The following is a 6,501-nucleotide window of genomic DNA, read 5'->3' on the forward strand; positions in this document are numbered from 1 at the left end:
GGATTAACTGTGGACGCGAGAAAAAGCTGTCTGAAAGGGATGTTCGGGTGCTAACCCGGATTGTATCCAAAAAACATAAAACCACAGCTGCCCAAATCACGGCAGAATTAAATGTGCACCTCAGCTCTCCTGTTTCCACCAAAACTGTCCGTCGGGAGCTCCACAGGGTCAATACACACGGCCAGGCTGCTATAGCCAAACCTTTGGTCACTCGTGCCAATGCCAAACGTCGGTTTCAATGGTGCAAGGAGCGCAAATCTTGGGCTGTGGACAATATGAAACATGTATTGTTCTCTGATGAGTCCACCTTTACTGTTTTTACCCACATCCGGGAGAGTTACGGTGTGGAGAAGCCCCAAAGAAGCGCACCACCCAGACTGTTGCATGCCCAGAGTGAAGCACGGGGGTGGATCAGTGATGGTTTGGGCTGCCATATCATGGCATTCCCTTGGCCCAATACTTGTGCTAGATGGGCGCGTCACTGCCAAGGACTACCGAACTATTCTGGAGGACCATGTGCATCCAATGGTTCAAACATTGTATCCTGAAGGCGGTGCCGTGTATCAGGATGACAATGCACCAATACACACAGCAAGACTGGTGAAAGATTGGTTTGATGAACATGAAAGTGAAGTTGAACATCTCCAATGGCCTGCACAGTCACCAGATCTAAATATTATTGAGCCACTTTGGGGTGTTTTAGAGGAGCGAGTCAGGAAACATTTTCCTCCACCAGCATCACATCGTGATCTGGCCACTATCCTGCAAGAAGAATGGCTTAAAATCCCTCTGACCACTGTGCAGGACTTGTATATGTCATTCCCAAGACGAATTGACGCTGTATTGGCCGCAAAAGGAGGCCCTACACCATACTAATAACTTATTGTGGTCTAAAACCAGGTGTTTCAGTTTCATTGTCCAACCCCTGTATTGTCAGTGATTAACAGACAGATCAGAGTTTGATATGAACCCTTTTGGTGGCTCTGATCCAGTCTCTGAGTAACACGACTCCTCTGTCTGCTCATCAAGAGTCAGCATCACTTCCTGTTGGAGGCGAGCCAGCAGTTTGTCACGCAGTGTTTTTAATCAGAGGCCTCCATGTTGGATCTATATCTTAGCGACAACCACATTAAATAATGGTGCTCATGATCTAAAAAGGTCAAACACAACGGCTTCACCAAACCACCAACTATGAACCAAAGAAAAGTTTGATCATTAATATTCTCTGAAAAATGGACAAAAATCAATCAGTTCTGCTGTTTGTAAACTTTTGAGCACAACTGTTTGATTCTTTTTAATCTTTTGTGTTTTTGTCATGAATTCATAATTAAATTTTAAACACGGTCCCGTTCATAAAGTAACCTCTGACAATAAAAACCTGTTTTTCTCGACCTTTGAGAGCCAAACAATCAGGATCAAACACTCGAACATGAAACAGTTTCTGTAAACAGAGAAGAAGAAGAAGAAGCTCCACTCCACACCTGGACACCAAACACTGACACAATAATCAATAATTCCCCTTGTTGGATCAAGTATCTATCTATCTATCGGTCTATATCTATCGCACAAGTGAGCTGATTGCTGGAAGAAGGCGGGACTACACCTGAAACAGCACAGGTGGGAGGAGTTCAGCAGAAGCAGCATCTGTGTTTGTATTGAGCTCATCACGGCTTGGTTAAACTCATTTAATCAGACTGTGGGGTGGGGTGGGGTTGGTGCAGTGATTTAAACGTCACCTGCTGATCCTCCTGTGATTTAATCTGAAGACACATCATTGTATGTTAAAGTAAATCTTTGAGTATTTTTCTGTTTTTAATCAGCTGAGTGTGAAATTTGAATCACTTTGATAATACAAACATGCTGATGATGACATCATGAAGAAGGTCAAAGTGACACTGAATGTAAAAATGTGTGTTTGGTGTGTGTGTTGTGACTGATGGTTTTTGACTCTCCTGCAGAGCTCAGCTGATCCTGCACACACGTCGTCTGGACTCACATCTTCACTAATCTGACTTTTACACACTTCACAGTTTCTTTTCCTGCTCAAACATCAAAACAGGAAACATGAACAATAAATGTGATGAACAAAGGTCGTCTCTGCTCCACCTCATCATTACAAAAATAAAACAATCCTAACAAAAGTGTCTCTAAATACAAGAAAAGTGAATTTAATGAAGACAAATCAAAACAAGAGCTCCACTAACAGCTTTGTGTGTCTGTGCATATCCACACATCACTTTAAAAATATGTCTGACTGGTCAGACAGACCTGCAAATGTTTCCATCTTCTTTGAACACCTGCTTCGATCGGGTGTCTTTGAACACACAGATGAGTTTGTGAAGGAAATGAGTTTTCATGAAGTTTCAGATATACTCGTGCTATACGTTTGCTTTTACCATCCCTACATTTATGTGGCTCAGAAGTCTCTTTTAGATATAAAATAATTGATTAATGACACAGAAGCTTATAATATTTGGTGTCTGCCAACTAAAGTAATCAGTAGTTGCAGCCCTTGGTCGGTCTAATCCAGTCTCTGTAACATGATCCTCTCTGCGAGAACAGTCAACACTACTTTCTGTTGGAGGAGAGCCAACAGTTTGTGACCCAGTGTTTTTGAACCAGAGGCCGACATGTTGAATCTCTAAGTTGCAGCACATCTGCATTAAAGAGTCATTTCAAGGTCCACTGTGACCTTTCCACAGACTGACAGAGGCAGGAAAGTAGATCCACAGTAACACCTCTGAGTATCAACTAACTGTTGCTGCTGCTCCACGCGCGCACACACGCACACACGCACACACACACACACACACACACACGATGATGAATGAAGTCAGTCTCCTTTGTTCTTACTTCCATAACTGGGAAGTCTGGACCGACTCTGTTACCATGAACTATGAAGCAGCAGATTTCTGCTGTTCTGATTAAATAAACTGCACACAGCTGATGTTGATCAATAATCATGTGAATCTGTCTTCAAAGAGTGATCCACAGTTTGTGCTGAAATCAGAGCTGAACATTTTCTCCAAACATCACAGAGCAGAAACAAACATAAAGTTCTTAAACTTACAGTTTCTTCAAACAGAGCAGAAGAAGAAGAAGCTCCACTCCACACCTGGACACTAAACACTGACACACAGGTGAGCTGCTTCCAGGAAGGAGACGGGACTCCACCTGAAGCAGCACAGGTGGGAGGGGCTCAGCAGGAGCAGCAGTCTGGTTCATTTAACATCCTTTAAGTTCCTGAACATCAGACTTTAATGTGAAAGTGAAACTTCCTCTTTGCTCCTTTTTTCATTTGTGCCCTTTGAAAGTTTGGATTTTCCTCTAAGTTCCACTCTAACAGGCTCACAGGAACATTTCTCTCCTTTCCTTCACATTAAATCTGATTGATTTCACTCAAACCAACATGTTCAGGAAGCAGTCACAGCTGAACTTCTTAAAGTCTCTGAGCTCTGAATAATACAGACCTGATCTCATGAACAACATCAGAGTTTTACTGTCACTCTGTCTCTACAAACACACAAACTGAAAGTATGCATGTTTGTACTGATAACATCGCAACTGATTTGCCTGGTTTAGTCAGACTGTGTCTGCAGGTATGTAGAGGGGGGTTGGTAGAGATTTAAACATCAGCTGCTGTGCTCAGAGATTTGAATCCAATCCAGACTGTATGAAAAACTGCAGATGGAATAAATGACTGAGTATTTTTCTGTTTTTATCAGCTGAGTGTGAAATTTGGATTACTTGTGATCATAAAACATAAGTACTAATAAAACATAAAAACATGCCGACTGTCAGAACGTTGTACAGCTGAAAAGCTTCAGCTCTCTGATTTCTGGTGTCGTGGTGGTTAGCACTGCTGGATCACAGCTAGAGTGACATCTACAAGGTCTGGGTTTGATTCCGCCTGGGCCTCTCTGTGTGCAGTTTGCATGTTCTCCCCATGTGTGCGTGGGTTTCCTCCCAAAGACATGCTGTTACTGAGGTTATGTTAATTGGTTACTCTAAAATGCTCATAGGTGTGAATGGTTGTCTGTCTCTCTGTGTGGGCCCTATGACAAGCCTGGTGGCCTGTACAGTGTGCACCCTGCCTCTCAACATATGACAGCTGGGACCACGAGGATAAGTGGAAATCAGAGATGAGGTCAAGAAGGTCAAAGTGACACTGAATGTAAAAATGTGTGTTTGGTGTTTGTGTTGTGACTGATGGTTTTTGACTCTCCTCCTTTGAACCTCCATGTCTCCTGCAGAGCTCAGCTGATCCTGCACACACGTCGTCTGGACTCACATCTTCTGTGGTGTAAACACCACTGTGGTGTTTTACTTCAGTCACAGGTATGTGGCAGGTACTCCACCCACTTGTCCCAAACCTCTCTGATCGCTGCCAGTTTGTCTTCCTGACATGAGCCTGAACTTGTATCACAGCTGTCAAAGCAAATCACCCATGACAACAGTGGCCCAAAAGACTGTCTGACCAGACTCTGCATCCCATCAGCTGCTGGTAGATTTGTTTCTGGATCTGTACACCTCCTTCTAATTGTCCTGTAAATCTGTTTCCCCTCCAAGTTGGTCCCGTTTACCTCTGTGGTTTATGGTTTATAGTCAGGAAGAGTTTGTAGGTCCTGGGCTCGTCCTGATAACATTTTCAGCTGAAAGACTGCCTTGATTCTCAGGTGAGGATGAAGACCAGGAAGTTTCCATTCTTTGACTTGAATGTGACAGCAGCCTCAGCACAGCCATCCTCTTCATCACTGGACTCCTCCTTATCAGTGATTTCTTGGTGTGGATTATATTCCACGTCATCTTCATCTTTTGACTCTTCCTCCTCTAATCCATCCTCACTGTCAGTTTCCTGTCCTCTCTCCTCCACACCAGTGTGGTGATCAAATATTTAACAGAAAGCCTCACTTACAGCATATCGACCTGCCATGGTGCTGCTACATGATGAACAGGGGAGCATGGCCTCAAAAAAGCATCACACACCAAAGCTATGAGAAAAGTTCAGTGTTATTGAAACAATGTTGCAACTGTCTGTGAAAACTGCCAGCAGAGCCCTGAAAAAAACATTTCTGAGCACAAAATGACACAAATAACAGAAGTGTTGTGTCATCATGGAAGTGCCTCCTCCCTGTAGCACCTCCTCCAGGAGGCATCCTACTGTCCAAACAACCTCAACTGGCCCCTTCAGTGTGGAGGAGCAGCGGCTCTACTCTGAATTATGGGTTTTTATTGAATTTAATACCATCTGTTGTTGACAAAAGGTGTATGGCAGTCTGGAGGATACTATGAAAGTTGAGCTGGCTAGCCTAGTATGCTAATCCACATAGTTCAACTTAGCCTAGCTAAAACTTAAAGCAGGTCAGAGGAAGATAAAGCAGCAGTGGCCTCTCACCCACACTTACTGCAGGACAACAACAGAACAACAGAAACTGAAGAAATTCTGACGTGTTGCATTTTTCTAACACAACTTTAAGTCTCTCAGAGTTACTACAATGACAGAAGGCCTGAAGTGTCTCAGAAACATCATATAAAGTAACTAATGGTCAGCTGAAGAATATTTGTATCATTTTATATGTATTTGTCATTTATTACTGTTTTTGCTATTAAGAAATGAAGCAACAAGTGACATAAATGGGAACTGAGTTATGTCTTATGAAAACAATGCTTTAAGTGGAATTTTATTTAGTGGAGTCATTAAAGTCTGAAGTACTGAAGCTGTTGTGTGACACTGTGTTGAATGTCACATATTTGTTGGTGTGGTCATCTCGAGTTTTAATGAGATCAGTTATTGTGAGACATTTGCTGAGGCCTGGGAGTGGACAGTGGGAACTATGAGCAGGTTATGCTGAAGTGGATCACTACACAACTACTGTGTAGCTCTGGTCTCCAGGACTGGAAAAGAGAGACTGCTGTCTTTGTTATTGTTATGCTGCACAGGGAACATGTGTGTGTAGGTTCTCAGTCATCCAGGTCATGGTGGTCTCTGGAGCTCCAAAGATCCTTGAAGAGGTCTTTCAGAAGAAAGCCACAAAGAGGCTGAAGCGGGAACGGCATTCAGAGAGTGCAGAGCAGCTGCAGTGGTTTAACATGCTGGCAGGATGAGGGTTAAACATGTTTGCATAAGCAGCAGTCACTGAGTTCATAACAGCATAACTGACAATAATGTCCCAGTTTAACTCTGGTTGTTGTTCCACATGTTTCTGTTTCTCTGAGAACTTTAAACGATGGATGTCCGGCTGCCCTCAGCCTGCAGCTGCTGACAGGGGAAAAGGTGTGCAGTCAGCAGGAGCTGCTTGGATTATATGAAGAAACTGTGCACATCTAAACTCTATTATAATAATAACTATATTATTGGCTCCGCCCTTCATTGATTTGTGGGCTTTATAGATGTTTTTATGGAGACCAAGAAAGAGAAGGAGAACTGCAGACAGCATTAACATTAAAGAAAGTTTCCTTTAACTCCTCACATGGAAAACTCTTCAAGTTTCACTGCATATT

Source organism: Archocentrus centrarchus, chromosome 2 (genome assembly GCF_007364275.1).
Source record: "Archocentrus centrarchus isolate MPI-CPG fArcCen1 chromosome 2, fArcCen1, whole genome shotgun sequence".
NCBI classification, from domain to species: Eukaryota; Metazoa; Chordata; class Actinopteri; order Cichliformes; family Cichlidae; genus Archocentrus; species Archocentrus centrarchus.